Raw genomic sequence first — 21,676 nt, 5'->3', positions numbered from 1 at the left:
CAGCCTCACACTTAAACCTGAATAGGCTGTGTCCTGTCCACACACAAATAGCTGCATACCCCGCTGTAGTTAGTCTCGAGCCAGGGCAGGAAGGGAGGACCTCTGTGCACACCAAAGACCCTTCTTTAAAGTCACCCCCACTTTAGAAGTACAGCTGGGCATAAGTACTGGCTCTCTGACCCCACCAAGACTTCTGGACCTGAGGAACACTGCCAAGGAGGAGGGCTGCTGTGCTGAAGGCCTGCCACTCTACTGAACTGCTACGCTGGAAGACTGCTTTCTGCTATGCTGACCTGCTGCCTGCTGCCCTCTTCCCTTGGTGAGAAGGACTGGACACGTTTCTCTTGTCCCCAAGAGTGACTCAGAGGGCTAGCTGGCTAGTTTCTTGATCTGAAGTCTCAGGAACATAACAGACTTCAACTCCCACTGCTCTTACACCTAGAACCATTGGAAGTGGCCCTGTGGTGTTTTGCTACAGCACCAACACATACCCTGCAGCGAGAACAGAATTGACACATTGCTGCCATTGTGGGAGCAAGACTGGCACTATGCACTCAGAACCAGCGCATCGCCATTGAACTGCTGCATTGGAATCACTGCATCGACACCCCTGCAGAGAGACGATCGATGCTTCTCCTTGACTACATGGAGAAACCTGGCACATTGCAGCCATTGCACCTCAGTGCAGGCGCTTCATATTCGGAACCGGCACATCGCCATCATTGTGTGGGGAAAATCAACGCATCACCTCGACTGCGAGATCGTCATCAATGCATCGCTCAGCTGCACTCCGCATCTTCACTGTTGCGACCAGGATCAAGGTACTTTTGTTCAGCAGGCCTTGCGGGGTACTGTATCCGGCCCACGCTCCATTGCAATTGGCCTGAACTTTTGATTTTTTCCGGGTCTGGCACCACCAGATATTCCACCTAAGGACTTATTGATTCTAAGCACTATTTTTTTGTTTATTCCTTCAAAATTCATATCTCGAATTCTAGTTATTATATTTTTGTCCTTTTGGTCTTGTTTTATTCATAAAATTATTCTCTATTTCTCTAGCCTGGTGTGGAGTCTTTTTGTGGTGTTTTCACTGTGTTACTGTTTGAAGTGTTGTACAAATATTTTACACATTACCTCTTAAGTTAAGCCTGACTGCTCTGTGCCAAGCTACCAGAGGGTGAGCACAGGATAATTTAGGGTGTTTTCTGACTTACCCTGACTGTGATTGTGGCGACAGCTTGGACAGGGTGCTTACCTCTGCCAACCAGAAACCCAATTTCTAACACCGTATAATACAATATTGTGGCATTTGGGATAATTATGATAAATGTTTTACACACAGTATGTTACCTATGTGTTTTTATAGTTTAAAAATCATGACTAATATGTATCAGGAATCCTACTTCTTTTCACATCAATATCCCAGTATGTTCTAATTTCGGACCAAGACAACTCCACTGATGTCACCCAGGAATTAATTTTTGTGTGTTTTGGATCAATTAGTGGACCTATTGCACAATATTTTAAGGAACATAAGTCAGGGCACACTTCCCCAGTGAACGATAATTTGTAACACTGGTAGGATGAATTCAGGCTGACATTTTGGGTGTACAGGATACAATGTATCATCACCCGATCACATGCATGCATGCATACTTATCTCAGAGGCCCATCCAGGACACGCCGCTGATTTTCTTGAGTCAGACACAGACTGAGACCCATTTGGGAAACAACACTTCTTGGCAACTGGATAACTAGCCAGTTCTGCTGTTTACAGAATGAAAATTTCATAGTCATGTTTACACTTTTTTCAGATTGATTTCTGGCAAGAATGCGATACCAGTCGAAATAGGGAACGCGACAACACTTAACGCAACTCAAAGTGAAATGATGGCGAGCTGCGTGACATAACTGTTTCCAGCACAGGCTTTTGGTTAAGACACGAAGGGCCTGATTTAGAGTTTGGCAGGAGTATTACACCGTCACAAATGTGACGGATATCCCATCTGATGTGTTACAAGTGTCATTGGATATACTGCACTTGTAATACAGCGGACAGGATGTACATAACTTTTGTGATGGAACAACCCATCTGCCGAACTCCAAATCTGGCCCTAAGATACATATATGTGCATACTTTGCAGAGTTTACAGATAGGATAAATAAAGGAATGCAGGGTGACTGAGAGAGAGTGATAGTGAGTTGATGGTCTGCTGGGTGCCATAATTCTATCCAGCTCATTCCATTTGCTAGATCCTAAGTTACATATATGTGATTTTTTGGCCATATGTCTAAGTTGACTAATAGAAAATGTTTTGCAGCCTTTTGGAGAGGAACACAATGTAACCTTTTAGAAGCATACATTTCTCCACAGGAAATTGGGTGAGTCATGCTATATCATACAGAGTGTCTCCAAACTTTGACCTAAGGAAGACCAAAAACAAGAAAAGTGTTGCATAGTCATATTGGGTTGAAAAGTCAACTATGAATTCAGTCTGTACCATAAGTGTGGGCTCATGTTATAAACAACTGATTTGAACCTTAACCAGCTCTAACCTAAATCAATTTGTGGTTGGACCGACTATACAGGGGAATCTTAATGAGATTCCAGACTTGGTACAATATATCACCCCCTTAATGAGATGAACTAATGTCAAACAGTATATCATATATATATATATATTTGTTTCCAAATCTATTGAGCAGAATCTACTGAATTTCATTAGAAGAAAATTGTTATGTGTACCTTTGACATTTGACTTGGGTTTGAATTGCTAAATTATTACAGGAGTTCTCCAACAGATCAATGTGTTAATACAGCCAGAGTCATCTTAATTTAATCCTACTGGCCTTGGTACTTAGACTTAAGCATACATAGAGTCCTACTATGATAGTTGCATCACATGCTGTACACAAACACATACTCCACAGACACACAGGATTATCAAAGCTAGGTTCTGGATTTCACATAATATCAAAACTTTACACAAGAGTGGTTAGTAGACCACAGTCTCTGTGCCACAGAGAAAAAGGTCTGGTCATGCTACAAGACACAATACACTACCACCACCACTCTATGCGATGCACCCGGGACTGAGACAGTAGTCCAGTGTCTACTATGAGGATGAGCTTGGAGCTACCCTCCAGGTCACAGGACAGGTCCTGGACTTCACTTACAGGGCCGGACTGGCCGTAGCGGACACCGGGCAATCCCCCGGTGCGCCTCACGGGTGGGGGCCGGTTTTGGGACTCTGGGGGCCGTTTTTGTTACAGGGCCGTTTTTGCAGCTTAGCTGCAAAATCGGCCCTGTAACAAAATCGGCTGAAAACCGTCCCTGGCAAAGAGCTCGGCCGCACGCACCCCCAACCGGGGGGGGGGGGGGGGTGGGGGGGGGCGGCCGAGCTCTTTGTCAGGGCCGGTTTTGGTTCCCAGTCCAGCCCTGTTCACTTGTCCTAGGCCTCGGCACTCATGTTCGATAATCACGACACCAGGTCGAAAAATAAAAGTATATATGCCAGTTTCACCAGCAGCTCAGGACATTCTCGTCTTAACTATAAAGCTGCATAAACGCCTCACAAAAACACGCTGGCACGTGGCAACATTGAAACACTGATATAATCAATCACAGCAGGTTGCTTATGAGCCTAGCTAAAACACATTAGTAAGATAAACAAAGAAACTTCAGCTTTTTCCAAAGATATTTTGATTTTGCACTTAAAGCCTCTGGAATGAAAGCCACTATCTCCGGGCATATTAAAAAGAAAAGGCGTTAATTACAGACGTCTCAGCAATACTGTTCTACTAATGTATGCTGAGTAAACTAGCAAAACAAACACGCAATTTGCTTTCAATTTTATAGGCACAGCTACAGAAACTATTGAATGTAATCCCCCACAGCTGCATTTTTTTATCAAATATTTTGTTGTGAAGTGCTATGCTAGCTATTTATAAAATTTAAGCAATTTGTACTCAACGCATGTAAAAAAAAATAATGAGACAATTTGTAGTCACAATATTCTTTCATATATAATGTTATCTTTTCTTCAGTCGTGCACAGAACAAGATCATTGATGACAGAATATCAGCCGTGGGTCTCACTTTATCTAATAAGTCTCTTTCCCCACATTAAGCTGTCCTTTTGTCAACACCCTCAGCGCTCTGAAGTATATGAAAGGCAATTTACGGCCGTATATAAAAGTTGAGAATAAATAAATACGTTTTCATGTGTTCCTTCTTATTAATGCTGCTCTCACATTCTGAGCAACAGTTTTTCTCTGTTTTTCATCAAATAGCATATTAACAGCCTCATGCATCAAGCCAAAATCCAGTCGGTAAAATACCGATTCGCAAATAGCTCCCGGTATTGAGTTAAAAATACCCAATCCCAATGCATCAACCCAAAAGCAAAAATCGCTATTTAAGGAATCCTTAAATAGCGATTCCTTAAATACCGATAGCATTTAAGGAATCCCAAATTGAGATTCCTTAATTTAAGGAATCTCTATTTGGGATTCCTTAAATGCAATGCATGAAAGTAAAAAAATTAGCGAATTCGCTAATAGGGGGAGCAAATTACCATGAAGATGAACTGCATGGTAATTTGCTAAAAGTTTGAAAAATGCACTTTTGTGCATTTTTCAAAGTTTCATGTTGCGCACACACATGCCCTTAGAGCATGTGTGTGTGCAACATATGTGCACATATCAATTTCAGGGGTGCAATAGGGTGTCATTTTGACACCCTTGCACCCTTGAAATTGCATGAGCAATTTGCGAGAACCTACTGGTACTCGCTATTTGCTCATGCAATCTCCAATTCATTCCTATGGGCCTGGAGGCCCATGGGAATTATTGGGATGGCATTCCTTAATTGCTACTCGCAATTTGCTAGTAGCAATTAAGGAAAGTTAAGGAATCGCTATTTGAATAGCGATTCCTACATGCATAGCCTTTTGCTATTCCTTATTAGCGATTCCTTATTTTTCGCTAATAAGGAATCGCAAATGCCAATGTTGATGCATATGCCCCTATATGTTTTGAATTTGTCCTTATCTACATGACAGTATAAGAGAAGCTCTCTATTATAAGGAATAAAATACTCCTAAACGTCGAAAATGAAGGTACTGCAAGTCAGCTCATAGTTCCAAGACATTATAAGGCCACTCTTCGTCTGGTTCCTCCTCTCTACAAGGGCATCTCTACATTGGTGATATCCAAGTATTATTATGTACAGTTTGGAGCACTTTATCTTATTTCTCATAGAACCTTTTCAACTAAATATTTTGAAAACAGGTGCTTACTAGTTCCAAGTTTCTTAACAAAAACAATTCAAATTAGAGACCATTTTTTTTCTAAACCTTATTTCTTAACCTAAAGTCATTTAGGGCATACTGCGATGTGTCAAAAATCCAGTGTTTTGCCTGAAATAGCTTGAAGGCTTGGTTACAAGTCTAAATTACGAAAGTCAAGCCTCCTGTTCTAAATCAGTTGTTTAATTTAGCCCTAACGATAGAGGACTTCAATTTTGCAAACTAAAGAAGAACATTAACTTTATAGCATTAATCTTAGTCCATACTCCTAAATCTATCTTCTGCCATCTTTGAATATCATTTTAGGCCTAACCTACAGAAGCTTTAGCTACTGGCAACAAATCGATAGTATCCAATACAGATTTAGGCCCAGATTCACTAAGGGCTTCCATCATCGTTTTGTCACACAAGGTGATGCAAGCCCTTAAATATGATTTAGCATGCCATGCAGAGCCATATTGCGTGGCTTTGAGTGGCATAGTAAATCTGGAGTAGCGCAGGTTAACATAATTCACTGCCTTGTGTTACTCTGTGCTGGAAAGGCGTTCCATGGGTGGAGCATGGGTGTTCCCACACATCCACCCGTGGTATTGGTGCATTTTCAAATTTAGTAACACTAGTAAACATGGGAACGCCTAAAAATGCTACATCTTCCCAGATGAGGCGTGACAAGAAGAAATTAGTTGATTTCTCCTTGTTTTTTTCTCTTTCTACAAGTGTCTCGTTTTGCTGCAAACATGGAGGAAAATACCTCAGAGGATTCTTTGTGAGCAGGAAGATGCCCCATCCTGCACAAAAACAATCCTGGCTGTAATCCATATGCCCTTGCACCATCGTGCAAGGGTGCCTACATTGGCACTTGGCAGCCACAGCACAGAGAGAGAGCAGGAATGTGCCAAATGTAAGCAAATCTGGCACATTCCTGCCCTCTCTATTTGATGCAGCGTAGCACAGCAAGTTGTCTTGCTGTGTTTCGTTACTCCAAATGTTAGTAAATATATCCCTCACAGTGGGCTTTGACACACCAGCCTTGCCAGAAAAGTACACTGGATGCGCACATGTGATCAATCACAGTGCACTAATCCATTGACTAAAGTGGGATGGTCCATGACGTATGCTATGTTGGGTAGAATCACAATGTGAATGACAGTGATTTGAGCAGACCATTGGATGAAGAACACGGACCGAGAGAGAGTGTGTGTAACTGCTAAAGTTGTCTCCAGGACAGACCTAAAAACTGTCAAGATGGCAGATACTGTGATCTGCTGACTTGGAGAAACCTGGCTAAAGTAACTACTTCAATTGTCAATACCGCCAGAATCCTGGCCTATTATTTTGACATGTATGTAGCTCTCACCACATATAAGCACCAACATTACGACATGCTCCTTTGATCCAGCAACCGTTTATTTGTATGTGAGCAGCCTTTGAGACGTATTACATGGGCACATATTACATTTAAGTCTTACCTTTGACATGCATTTATGCTGGAGATTGTAGACTCAAACTTGCATTGAGGAAAGTGAAAATGCAAGCCCTTAATACTAACTCTGTGTGGAGTTCGCGGAGTTGCATTATGTGGGACTCCGCAAAGTGCAAAAAACTCCGCCGCACTATACGGAGCTCTGCAAGCGGCGGAGTATGATAGAAAAATGACGTTCGCGGTGATTGCACAGTGCCGCAAGCTTGTCCACCCTGTGCAATCATTGCAAACTGCACTATGCACAGCGCAAGCGGTCCCTGCTTTCCTTTTCTGCCGTTCAAGTTGATTTTTATTTGAGCGGCAGCTTTCTCAACACAAACAGGCAGTTTCTCAACGTGACCTGTCGCGAGGATACGCGACCACTCGCAATGAGAAACGTGACCCCCCCACCCGCGTTGAGAAATCTCACGAGATGTTGATTTTCCCAAGTTTTTCGGAACTCCGCGATCTCCGTGTAACGAGGAGTGTGGAAAACTTCACAAACTACGCGAGCGGAGTGGAGTTCACCACCCAGGGTTACCTAATACCAGGTGCTGTTAGTGGAACGACCAAGGACTCGCATAAAGATGAGGGCCTCTGTATTTTTATTATAATCATACTGTGATCACATGACAAGAGACGAGCAATTTTGTCACCAGTGCAGTGCAGTCACCAGAAGGGAGTGGCGCACTATCACGAGTTTGTGCCAAACTGATGACTTACATTGGAAATTTCATTGAGGTGCAGTGCTGTGGCACGTTGCTTACGTGCGACGGGTTGCTTATTTTATCGTATTTGGACGCACCAGAAAAAAAGCCAACACCAAGGACCCGATCTTAAGTTATACGGGGAAAACACACCTCCCCTCAACACAACAGAAGTCCAAATGCTTGCTCACTCCAGTTCATGAAAAAAACAACAGTGAAAAGTATCAAATTAGCAGAAGAAAAAGCATTGGAACTTTTAACTAAAATGGGTTTAAACCTGTAACTGCATGCAATACCAGGAGCCTCATTAATTCCCAAGGCCATCTTGTTTGTTGTCTTCAGCATATGTCAGTAAATAGAACCTGTTGGAATTGCGCGTGGGCTGTGTTTGTGCGATGACAGGCAGGCACCCACAATGTCTATTTTTGCTTGAAATTGCTTTGTTGTTACAGCTGAAATCATCTCCTCAATTTAGACATAAAGTCGCAGCAGTGTGGTATTTGTCAGAATACTGTTCAAGCATCTCGAACAGGATCGTTTGACAGCTGCATTAAGCTAACTCTTATTTTATTTAATTGAGGCTTGCTCGGTGAGTGACCATTTGAAACTGAAGTGCTTTCCTCACCAGCAATGACTGATCGATGCTAGTTAATGCAAGAGAAGGAAAAATGAAATTGTGAAGAATAAATGCATTTTCTAACAATCACTTGAAATTGAAATCCATAACTATTAATGGTGTTCCTTCCATCCCGAGCTCCAAAAAAGGTAGTAAAGTGACTAGGTCAAAGGGTGGTAAATATGCTTGCAGGATGCTGACTCACAAACTAATTGAAGGAAGGATGGTAGGGTATAAACAGTATTTGCACCCATTTTAGCACTATTCCCTATTATGAGCAGTGTGTAAAATATTTTTGTTACAGTTTTTGCAAAGAAGCCCACCATAAACTTTTAGGGGGGTCACTGCTGTTGTAAAAAATAAATTTGAGAGTCAGGCAAACAAATTGTAAAATATTTATGGTTTGCAGGCGTGGATCATGAATATTGAGTAGGAAATATCATTACATTTTAGGGACTTATTTACAAGAACGTGTCGTAGCTCGGTACCGCAAGCCCTTTGGCTGAGCCATCCTACGGCACTTTCAAAACAAAGGGATACATCATATTTACAACAATATGACGCATCCTTATCCGTTCCCCGGGGCAGGTGCACAATCGACCGTCATGCACCACGCAGGCACCCTTACGCCATGGTGCAAAGTTGCCAGCTTTGCGGGGAGATTGTTTCTGTGCAGGAAGGGAAACCTTCCTGCACAAAAACAATAACAAAATAAATAAAAAGAGGTGATTTCCTCTTCCTATGTGTGCTGCAGAATGCAGCTTACTTAGAAAGAGGAAAAAACGTTTCTCCTTGTTGTGCCTCGCTACGCCACCCCTGGGTGGTGTAGCATTCTGACGCATTTCCAGGTTCACGAATATGGGGCAGCAAAATGCGCCACCGCTGCGTCACAAAAATTGATGCGCCAGCGGCACAAGGGGCTTTTAAATAAGCCCCTCAATATCATATCCAAAATACCAAGGAAAAAAATAGCGACAAGCAAATATGTATAGATTTTATATATCTAAGTCCACATATATGTACCGTGTCAATATGTATGTCGTCAAGGTACATAGGTGTCACATTAGGAATAGTAAATCTGTACTAACCTAGATGCACTTACCTTTCTACATTTTGGTCCTTGATAGTTTGGTTGCAATATTAAGGTATCATAATAATTCTCTATTCGATATTTCATCCTACAACCCCGTTTGGTTACTTAACTCCCTATGTTTCATCACCATTCGACTAATCATACGCAAAAAGCACTCTATACCTGGTTGAAACGTTATATGTGTGTGTCTGGTTGTTTTTGTGGCCGCAGTGAACAGTTAACCTTCACAGAAAATATTTTTAAATTCTTTCTGAATATTCAGGTTTTTGTAGGCGGCATTCCGAAAAGATGTTCAATCCTCAATAGCCAACCACACCAATTCTGTGCTAACCCTACTTTGTCTTCCTCTTTCATCCCAGAATTTTGTCCGCTACCAATATCTGTAGATATTATTCCTTTTACCAATCTTATAATAACAGGTGAACACAATACCTCTCGGCTTTGCTGGGTAGATGCAGCTTCTTGCACCATAATGAATATTAATTACTATGAATTATCTTTTTAAGTATGGACTTGACACAGCTTTAGATTTCTTGCTACCTCATGGAATTAAAAACAAAAAGATAAATAAAATATTCATACATAGTAGGCATTTGTGCCTGTCCTCTTCATGCTGTGTGTCATTTAATTGCTGCCTCCACTCACAACTGCATAGAGCATGGGGCAATGGGTCATATAACCTCAGCCATTGGCTTTAATGCACTGTAAGTGGCACCATGTTGCCTCCTTAGATATGCACATGCACATTTGCCACAAATAAGTGTGCTTTACAGAGTTAACTTTGAAATTGTCCCCTTCCATTTCTTCATTCTTTAAATATTTTCCGCATTTGCCAAGGTTTGATTTTTAAATCCCAGTAGTTCCCCACGTACTGCTTCAGAGCCACTCCCTTGCAGGTGACCTATTGCAGTGGTGCACCCCTCACGTCCACTGCTTCACAAGTTGGAGGCCATCTGGGAATTGTATTCTGCATACTTCAGCTTTGTTTTACTTTTCCAAGATCACCGCTGCTTTGAAATAAAGCAATCAAATATGCATTATATCATAAAAGATAGCTGCCCGTTGCGATGATTCATTTTATTTAATGTTCTGTGCAAACATATGTCCACCCCCCTTAGATGTTATAATTTTTCCTTCTTTAACGTCTACATTTTTAATTTCTATCGCCTTTGCTAGGAAATAAAATAATAACAAAAAGATGGCACACTTGCCAAGGCTATTCTTCTTAGATTAAATCAGGCTGTCCCACTCTATCATTTTGGGTGGAAATCTACCAGTACATCACACTGTTACAAGCATGGTGTTACGTGAGTGCAGTCTCCACACTGTGGAGAAGGCAGAAGGCCTTTCTCATGGTACAGTAGACGCCCATGATAAACGCAGCTCCATTGTGTGAGTACTCTATCGTGCAACAGAGTCTAGCACTCTAAAATAAGGAGCAGAAGGTCATGTAGCCATTTTTCCAAACATTCTAAACCCTACACAATTTGTTATTGAAGTCAAATTTGGATAACAGTGATGGCTTCAATGAGCCCAGTAGTAAAAGTGGATGCAAACAACCACAACTCCTGTTTCGTATTCAGAGCAACATCGGTTTCATGCAATTTGTGTTGATCAACAGTGTATCTATTGTCCGGGATCAGCAAAGGTCTAAAGTGGATTTTTGGGAACTTTTGCAACGGTCAATGGAAAATGTCCTAAATTTGTGCAGTTTACAACGTTGTTTGCTATGCCTCATCTGGATGAAAACGATAATTCTTTAGATATATTATGTCCAGAATTTAATGATAATAAAATGTTGGTCATTAATACATACATCTTAGAAAACAGTGTTATTCTCTTGCTTCATCATGTATGATAGACTTAACCTAGATCGATGTGTTAAACACGTTGTAGAGAGGCTGAAATATCAAATTGAAGTACTAAACTGTGCTTGTGTGTTATGCATGGAAAGGTGACTACAATCTAAGCAACTCAGGCTTCCCAGTCAAGTATCTGTCCTAATCAGTGCATTATGCTCAGCAATATGGATTTCTGCTGCTTCAAAGTATTGGTAAATGTGGCCTGTGAGTCATAAAGGATACATCTCAGGATGGGCTGGAGCAACTCCTATAAGGCTGCATTGGTGGAGATGTCTTAACAGTTCATGGTATAGAGAGGTTTCTTGCACTGTGCCAGGATAATAACTGCATTTCTCCTGCCTGTTTGGTACTTACAACTGGCCCTGAGTCACACCTAGCCTTGACTAGCCCTCATGCTCTGCTGCTAAATCTAATGTTGGCTGCCAACTATTGTTCTGGACAGCTGGCTATGAGTGTGGAGCAAAGGCCATGGCCACTGTAATGTACGGCTCATTCCACCAGAGCTTGGTGCAGTTCTGGGAGCATTGCTGGTTAGCTGTGCTGACCTTGGGTCAGTTTCGGTATCCTGTGGATCCTTGGTCTGGAACTTTAGGCAAGTGGCAGTCTCTCTCCGACACTGTGCTTGGCCAGTTTGAAGATCCATTGGTGTTCTCCTGCCAGAGATGCCATCTTCTACTTTAATGTCTGATGGGTGTATGTTGGTGGCTCATGTGTGGTTGTCAAGATGGCTTGCCTGCTTTTGGCTTTGGCAATGATACTAAATTGATGATTGCCAGTGTATTCTAATACTGTAGGCCAGTCCTCATTCTGACAGGAGAAGGAGCTTCATTGATATGCTGAGCCATGTGATTCTTTCGGCTACCGTGTCAGCGCTTCTCTTTACCTGATATGGACAGAGTTTCTGCCTACCACCTGTTGCTAATGTGTTAGCTTGACTAACTTGACTGGATTTGGTAATGATTAGCTGAGTAGGAAGACAGATGTTCATCTCTATAGTCAAAGACACATGTCTGTGCCGTGTTCAGCGCCAGTCACGCTGCCTGTTGGATGAGAAGGGATATGGTAGATACTATGAGGGCCTCCCAGTAGAGTTAGGTTACTCCAAGGAGGCATTATTGGGGATAGGACTGACCTGGCTAGGACCATCATTATTTTCTAATATGAAAGGCTACAGGAGGAAGAAAAGAAAAGGTTATTTAGGGATATGGCTAAAGAAATATGTACAGCTAATTCTAATTTACCGTTGGCAGAGATGAATAAGGAGTCGGGAGTACTCAGTTGAATGGTGCATTGATAAATGCACAGTTCATAGTAAAACATGCCTAAGACTTTAATGACCTCTTATCCACTAATAGTTTAGATGTTAAATTTTTCACTGAAGGTTTTACACCCCCCCCCCCCCCCAACCGAATCGCAGAGGGGGAAGTTTAGCAGGTATTTATGGAGCTAATTGGAAAATGAAGGTGATAAAACTGACTGAGTTCCGACAGGTTGATTTATTGGGCTTTTCTTTACATAAAACTATATCTGAATCAATGGGGTGGGGAGTTATTTAGAACCATCCCCCTGGAAAACAGTCTAACTTTGTAGCCTTCTTGTTTGAGTGTATAACTCCACTAATACTCCACTTATACTATCATGTCACATGGCACATAGGGACATTGTGGTTTTTCACTAACCTAGCATGAGCTCAGGGGGCGTGGCCAAGCAACATGGCCCACAGGACGTAGGCTCCTTCGGCTCCCGGACGGCCAGTCACAGAAATCCTAATAAAATCCTGTACCCGGGTGCCTGAGGGTACCTGCTGATGTCTGGGGGGCCCTCGCAGTGCTATCGGGAGGCAGGAGGTGGGAGGCGGGAGGCGGGAGTGGCCTGGATCGGGAGCGATCAACTCGCCAATTGACGGCCTGCTGTGAAACTGCTTCACGAGTCCTGGGAGCCGTTCGGTGGGGTTCCGGCACGAGACTGGTGCTGGTGAACCGGCGGTGAGACAACTGAAGAGCGGGGGCTGGTCTGCACTCCATCTGTGCTGGGGCCACTCTGCGTCACGGAGGGAGGAGGCTCGGCCATCAGAGACCTCGCAGGTCCGCGGATCGGGCAGGGCCTCAACTACCAGCAGAGGAGGGATCACAAGGCTGCCCGGACGAGGCTGACTGCTGCCATGGGATCCGTGCCCTGACCCCTGAGTTCTCTGTAGGTGAGGTGAGAGAGTAGGGGTCCCCCTGTGGGGAACCCGGGGGCCCTCTAGCAGGGAAATCCAATGCCCTGAGCTGTCGATGGCCTACTTTTGATGAGGATCTGCTAGTGGATTCTCCATGAAGACCACAAAAGAGTGCAGGTGCCCCTGAGGGAAGTGCCAGTGGGGGACTACCCTGAGCCCTGTGATGCCGCAGGCAGCAAGCAGAGGCCCGTGTTCTGGGGCACACTGGGAGAGCCTGAGGATGGCCCCAAGTGCCTGGGGTTGCCTGGTGGCCCCAGAGGGGGCTCTTGCACCGGCGGAGATCCTTTGGATGGAGCTCATTTGGTGCGGCTGGACCGCTATTTCCTGGAGCTGCGCGTCCGGCGGGCGCCCACGATGTGGTGAGGACCTGGCCTGGGGAGCCCGGCGGAGGTGCTCTGCTACAGTTGACCAGTAGGGGCACACAAAATAAAATGGCGAGAGGCTTCACGCTACGGCTGGGCACCGGTACCAGGAACGAGGGAGCCCGAAGCCAGGACGTGACATTGGAGCGAGCTCAGATTAAGGTTGCAGCTAATGACCCCCGGCTACTACGCATGCTACCGTTTTGTGTCTTAGAAGGGGGCCAGTGAACCAGCAGGGAGGACACTGAACCGAGGCCAGGAAGAGAGAGACCTCTGGAGCAGGGTGCATGAAGTGGGCTTCTGATGGGACTTTGCTGGGAATCCTGAGAGAGCTGCACACTGAGGTTTCTCACCCCACACCCATAAGACCGGGCTACTGACGGTGCCATCTTGAGCGGCGACTATCCTTCCGGGGGCCCCGAAAGCAGAGTGACAGAGGGTCCGGTCTGACGGGCGCGGGGGCCCTGAGGAGAACCCCTGGGGGAGGGGCAGCCTGGAGGTCTGCAGGGCAGTGAAAGAGGCAAATCTACCACTGGACACGTCAGAGCTAAAGATGGGGATTGGACTCTACCCCGGCGCTAACAACGCATTGCCGCATCTGGATAGTGGACTCCTACGGGCATTGACATGAAGCAGAGGTGCCTGTGTCCTTGCTACAGAAAAGATGGGGAAAGACAAGCCGGGTCGTGCTTCCACCCCAACTCTATCACACAATACACCACACAACATCTCCCTACGCAACGGATCACAAGACAATCGGGCCCTGAGGGAGATGGCACAGCTGGCAGCGTCCCGGGCGGAGATTTTGGCAGCTATCCAAGGATCACGGACCGCCCTGGAAAAGCAGATTGAGTCGGTCTCCATTGATGTAAACCACCTAAGGGCAGACCTACAAAAGGTGGCAAACAAAGTGTCCACGGTGGAAGGGGACATCGTGCAGCTCCAAGGTCGCATCCCTAAAACAGCAGGTTTCCCAACTCACTAAACCTACTGGGGTGCTGGAGAGCCGGGTGGAGGAGGCGGAGGGGAGGGCCAGCCGCAGCGACATTAGGGTCCTGGGGATTCCAGAACGTGCAGAAGAGGGAAATGCTGAACGGGTCCTGGAATGATGGACAGCCACCAAACTCTGCCCCAGTGGACTCTCGGATGTCTTCATAGTGGAATGAGCACACAGGGTGCTGGTCCCTCTGCCGCCACCGGGGGCACCTCCCAGGGCCCTAATAGCCAAAATCCTGAATTACAGTGACGGGGACTGCATACTGAAGGCTGCGAGAGAGGCCCTGGACCTCACATATAATAATGCCAAAATCTCCATATACCCGGACTCAGGAGCAGAGAAAGTCCTTTCAGGGAGTAAAGCAAAAACTTCGGGAGCTGCACCTCCAATACATGTTGCTCTACCCGGCCAAACTAAAGGTGATTTCACAGGGGAAAGCCCATTTCTTTAAGACACCAGAAGAGGTCTGGGAATGGCTAGAAATCCGAGGAGACGCACTTCCTGACCGGGAGTGGCGAGGATCTTGGAAAGAATGGGGAACCAGACCCTCGAGGAATCGGAGGGGCAGGCACAGGAACCGGTCTACAGACAGTGATCGAATGGAGAGTCAGCGAATTACAGTGAGGGACGACTGTGCCATGCGGGTGGAGTCCCCGGGCTCAGGGGACTCCCTACCACAGACCTCGATGGACACTCCAGAAATGGAACTGGTACCTGAGACCCTGATTCCTACGAACAATGTGATCCCAGAGACAGTTATAGACCCTCTTACAACACCTCCAGAACTGGAATAAGGGTAATGTTTTTGAGATATGGGGATACATGTTTGTTGGCCCGGTGGAACCTGCATTCCCATGTACCCTGCACTGATATGTAAGAAGCGGGAATCTTGGGGGGGCCCCGAGGGGAGGGTGGAACAGGATAAGCTGTCTACCTGATATTCTGCAAGGTATGTGATGCGGGCTGGACTCGAAACGCAAGGAACCTAGTCCAGGGTATCCCGGGGTTCTGACATCTTCTTCATGGCGACTGATTTGGGTCGAGAGTCAGACCTTGTTGTTAAGGGAAGTTTTACAGCATCTGTTGGGCTGATGGGGCAGCTTTGCACGTCCTGGCACCAGCATGGGAAGGGCATTAACACATGCACTGTTGCAGCATATTTGCTTTAGGGGCGGGGGAGGGATTTTTGGGAGTTCTCTATTTTGTTTATTGAGTTATTCATGATGCAGCAGGCAGAGGACAGATTGATTGAGGCTGACAAGGAACAGAGACACAAGGAGGCAGGCTCTTACACGGACAATGGGGACTAAAATTCTGAGATGGAACGTGAGAGGGCTGGGTACATGCACTAAAAGATACAGAGTTCTCTCATTCCTCCGGAGGCACCGCGTATCGATAGCATGCCTTCAGGAATCCCACCTCGACGAAGAGGGTGCACAAAGGTAGAAAAAAAATGTCAGGGGCAGATTTCCCATTCCTTATATTCTACCTATGCTAGAGGGGTACTTGTATGGGTGGCCCCGGGGACCCCGTTCGCCTTTCAATTTATGGAAGCGGACGTCCATGGGAGGTATATACTTTTAAGATTCAAACTAGATGGATGAGACATTGCTATCTTGAACACCTATGCCCCCAACACCGATGACCCAGACTTTTTCCAAGCTATTCAGGAGGTCCTGGTGTCAGAGCTAGAGGTGCACCTCATCTGGGTGGGAGATTTTAATTGTATACTGGACTCAGAGCTGGACAGACTCCCCCCCCACGAGAGGTCATGGGGAATATAGGGGTTCAGGATATATGGCATCAGAGACACCCCACCCAAAAACTGTACACGGGCTTCTCCCCCACGCACAATACTTACAGCAGGCTAGATAGAATATTATTGGCAAACCCAGATGCTGACATGTCCTTAGAGGTGACGCAACAGGCTCGATTCCTGTCCGACCACTCCCCAGGCTAGACGTCCTCGGACCTGGAGGCTACCGGCAGAGGTCCTCGAGGATCCCATAGGGAAACAACATATAGAGACCGCAATAACTGATTACATTGAGCTGAACTGGGAGGGGCCAAACCTGTTGAGAGCTACGAAATGGGAGGTCTTGAAGGTGGTAGTGAGGGGTGCTTGCCTCAGTCTAACCTGTGGAGTTCGCAAACAGCTACAGCAGGAACTGCAAACTGAGGAACGAGTCCTATTGGAGATACAGAGTCGGGAATTCTCAGACATAGCGGGGAGGGCAGAGGAGTGGGAAGTTCGACAATACATCCAAGATATTTGGGACAGACTCGATAAATACACTCTCACACAATACAGACAATGCTTACATAGGGAGGGGGACAAATCAGGCCACCTGCTACCCTGGATCCTCCTCCGTGAACAAAACCCTGCCCCCATAGAGGCACTGTGTGAATCTACTGGCAAGCTGGTTCACTCTGATGTTGGACTACTATGGGTGCTGAAGTCTCACCTGTGGATGGTATATGCTGCAGACGCAGCGATCACCGAGGCAACTTATTGCCCCTACTTACAGACGTTGACCATAATGTCCATACCTGAATCTGTGAAGAACGAGCTAGAAGCACCGTTAACACTGGATGAAATACAATCTGCACTGCAACAGCTACAGGGAGCTAAGTCCCCCGGAGTTTTACAGGGCTTTTGCGGGTAAGCTACCCCAACTCTTCCTGCAGGTGTATCTAGAGGCCTTCGAGCAGGGTGCCCTCCCGCCTAGCATGAGGCAGGGGGAAATATGTATGATCCTGAAGCCGGGTGGAGATGCCCATGAGCCTTTGTCATACCGTCCAATTACAATGATAAACACGGACGCCAAAATTCTGTGCAAACTGTTGGCAGCCCGCCTATGACCATATATGCCACACCTTGTCCACGAGGACAAATGTAGCTTTGTTCCTGGTTGGAACACAGCCATGAATTTACGTCGCCTCAATCATATCATGCACAAAGTGAGTGGTCGGGAGGAGCAGATGGTATTGGTTTCTATAGACCTGGCCAAGGCATTTGATACGGTGGATTGGGGTTACCTCTTGGAGGTACTCAGGGTTGTGGGGCTGGGTCCCCTTATTCTGCCACTGGATCCGAATACTGTATACGGAACCTCGTGCAAGGGTCAAATTGGGGGGGGGCGCGATCGGAAGAATGGCAGTTGGGACGAGGCACTCGCCAAGGTTGCCCACTTTCGCCCCTATTGTTCACCCTGGCCATAGAGCCATTGGCGGTCCAGGTAAGAGCTGACTTAGGCCAATGGGGACTTAGAGTAGGAGATACAAACCATATCATCTCCCTATACGCCGAGGATGCACTTTTCTATTGGCCTCCACTCTGGAAGCAGTACCAGAACTGCTACACCAGCTGGATAGATTTGGGGAGGTCCCTGGGTTAAGACTTAGTCGCAATAAGTCGCTGATCTTCCCATTGGCAGGACTGGCCAGGGAGCCCATGGGGGATCTACCGGACCTGGGACTTAGATGGGGACGAGTGGGTTTCCAGTACGTAGGGGTACAGGTCGCACTGACAGATGCACAGGCAGTGGCCATGAACACAGATTGGACACTTACGGCTCTACAACATTCGGTGGCATTCTGGAATTCCCTCCCACTGTCACTAATGGGCAGACTGGCCATCACAAAGATGGTAATGCTCCCGAAGACCCTCTATGCACTCCAGAACTCACTATGCCTGCTACTGACACGCATTTAAAAAAAAGTAAATATGATCCTGACTTCACTACTCTGGGCCGGAAGGAGGAGTATAGTTGCCCTTAACACTATCTTACGCAGCTTTGAGGAGGGAGGTCTGAAAGCCACACGATTTGACTTATACTATTATGCAGCTCAACTTCAGCATGCGGCCCGATGGCTGGCAGAGGAAGACAATTGGGAAAAACGATTACTGGCAGGAAGGGCAGATACCGCGACACTTCAGACCATGCTGATGAAGGGACAGGGTGCGGAGGGAACTCTCCCATACATAGTAAGACACAAGGCAGGCATTTGGCAGCGAGTTGTTGAAAGGGTGGTAGGGCGGGCACCATTCCATAGAGAGTTTCCGTACTAGATCCTGGCTCCCTTCAGAGAGATTGGAACCCACATGTCTTTTCAAACGTGGAGAGATGGCGGCTGTGAGGTCCTTGCCGACCTATTCCCGAACAAAACCTTCAAATCCTATGAACAGGCCAGGTAGTGTTTTAGTCTAGGGCAGGGGCATTACCTATATTACAGAGGAATACAGGAGGTAGTTAAAATCACCTGGCCACAATATCCAGACATTCCCCAACCGACACATGCCTGAGATATCCTACTCACATGCGGCACTGGTCGTAGAATGGTCTCCCTGCTTTATAAAGCCATGAAGCAAGACTCCACGCCCCCAACGCCGCCCTCCAGGGCAGCCTGGGAGAGAGACCTTAGTACGCAGAAAGAAGAGAGGCAGTGGGCATCTATCGGCGCTCTCACACGCACTGTCTCCTGCAATGGCAGATTTAAACTAACACATTATCATTTTTTACACCGCACGTACCTGATGCCGGCAAAGTTAAAACGCATCTCCCACGACAGCGATAGCAGATGTCCGAGGTGCGCCACGGAAAAATGCAGACTTTATACTCCTGGCATGGGACTGTTTGGTGGTGAATCAGTTCTGGACAGGGATGGTTCATTGGGTAAGGGAGGTTTCAGGCCTTCCGCTTAGGAAAGAACCATTGCAATGCCTACAAGCCCACATACGGAAGCCCAAAAAATGCAAATTACCCTACAAATTACTGCAATTAATGCTAGTACTTGCCAGACGTAGAGTGACCATTACATGGATGGGGCAGAGGGGCCCAGAGGTGTCAGTCTGGCTCAAGGATGTTTGGGAAGGGGCTTTAGCAGAGGAGGCACACATGAAGCTCACACGTAAAGATGAAAAATTACAATCAGATTTGATGGAGTGGAGGGAATTGTGCAATACTGGGCTAACAATGGGGAGTGAGTCCGAACACAGTGCATCAGTAACTGGGGAGGGCAGGACAGATGAGGAAAACCGACGTGGAAGCGGAGGCCAAGGAGAATGAATGCTAAGTGTAGGACTAATGCTTATATGGCCTAAACCATGCTCCGTTCCATAATGTACCGTATGTAAGAATGATTCTGTACCCCTGCTGTTTTTGTTTGACATTCAATGCCGCAACCTAAGCTAAAATTGTTCAAAGACTGCTTTCACATGAGAACTCATTGTGTGTTCGCTCTCTGCATGTTCCTGGGATTTTGACTGAACATTGTGTGCAAGGTCCAACAACAATGCCCTTGTTATTTTGTTCTGGCCAGTCCTTAGCCCTTAGACAAAACATTCTGATGGAGCTGTTGTTTGGACAGCGTATGTGGGTTTTCAGTGGGGTGCATGAATAGGTAACACACACTTTGAGAGGGACCTTTCCAGAGAGACGAGCACCCATGATGTAGATCTACCATCTATAGGTTAGGGTATGGGGTCTGTTGACAGTGCCCAGAAATCTTCTGTGACATAATAATACTTCTTCTTAGCAAGGGGAGGGAGATGAGGCACTATAATCATTTCTCTATTTTCTTTTTCTGATGACATCTCCCTTCATGATTTATGGACTGACTGCTATGCTGACAATATTTGTACTGTGCATTTTCCTGCTTGTTGTGGCACGTATACTGCATGTTATGACACATTAGTTAAAATAAATATTTTAAACTGTTTTGTGTCTCTGTCAGATCTTATTGTGGCCGAGTACAAGTGAGTGAGCAAAAAGGTGTGTCTTGTTACCACGATTCCTGAGAGATCTGAGAGTGTTGTGTTCTGGGGTGTCTAATCATTTGTTTCTCTGTGAGTGAGTAGGAGAGCAAGGGTGACACTATATCTAGTCAGTCCTGGGTTCGTGGATACTAAGGTGGTAGGAAGACTCAGTCTCTATACACCAAGGTCCCATCTCCTGCGCATAGGTCTGCATTTTTGAGAATCCCTGCAACATGGCACCCAACGTGGAGCATTTATGCAATAACAAGCTTCTAATGTTTGGGCAGAAATGGCCTCCAATACTTAGACAATGGAATTGGTTCACTCATTAGACACTCTTGGCCTCTCACAACTGGTGACGAGTGCTACAAATAGAGAGGACCATAAACAGACTTTGTTTTAGTATCAAAGGTAAAAATTGAGCCCCAGGTTTGGATAAAAGACTTTCCAAACTATTTCCAGGTAACTATCAAGGATAAAGGGTGCCCTAAGAAGCCAGGAAAGAAAGCTCCAGTTTTAATGCAAGCATGGGCTAGACTATCCAATTATAAGGGAGTCAAAATACTGCTGGAGGTTCTGCATCTACATCTTTAGGGGTATCAGTGAGAGAGGATCATCAAAATTACCATGCCTGGATAAAAAAGGTAATAGAAAAGTAGCTTTTTTAAGAAAAAAAGGTACAACAGTGGGCACACCCATCAGAACCATCGTACAGTAATACTATGTGAGAGGACAAACTCACCTGTAAGAAAATAGAGAGGATTTGGAGGGTTAGTAATACCCCAGAAATTAAAACAACTTAAAAGAAACCTAGAGAGCATACAAAAAAATGCATTGTCTCCACAAAAGCAGAATAGTATGCAAAATAAATTGTAGGAGCTCTCAAGGCTTAAGGCTTCAAGTAAAGGGATCGATACTTTCAAGATTCCCAATTAGCTAAAAATAATCAAAAAAGAGAGACAACCGGTCTGTTACGATTTCTGGGGGCTATGAGCGTAGGTTCTTTAAACCACACATCCAGAGCGCAATTTACCTGAATTTAATTTCACTTTTAATTATTTACTATTTTTTCCCTTTATGTTGGATAGTGGATTCTAAACAACCGGTCTCTCTTTTTTGTTTTTTTCTAGCTAATTGGGAATCTTGAAAGTATCAATCTCTTTACTTTAAGCCTTGAAGCCTTAAGCCTTGACAAGTAAGTGAAATTTCACTGTGTCTGGACCTTTCTTCACAGCCGCAAATAACCAGCGCGCTAGATCATTATTAAATATTCCCCTTTTTCACATGTCC

Source organism: Triturus cristatus, chromosome 4_2 (genome assembly GCF_964204655.1).
Source record: "Triturus cristatus chromosome 4_2, aTriCri1.1, whole genome shotgun sequence".
In the NCBI taxonomy this organism is placed as follows: Eukaryota; Metazoa; Chordata; class Amphibia; order Caudata; family Salamandridae; genus Triturus; species Triturus cristatus.
This window is presented reverse-complemented; position numbering follows the sequence as displayed.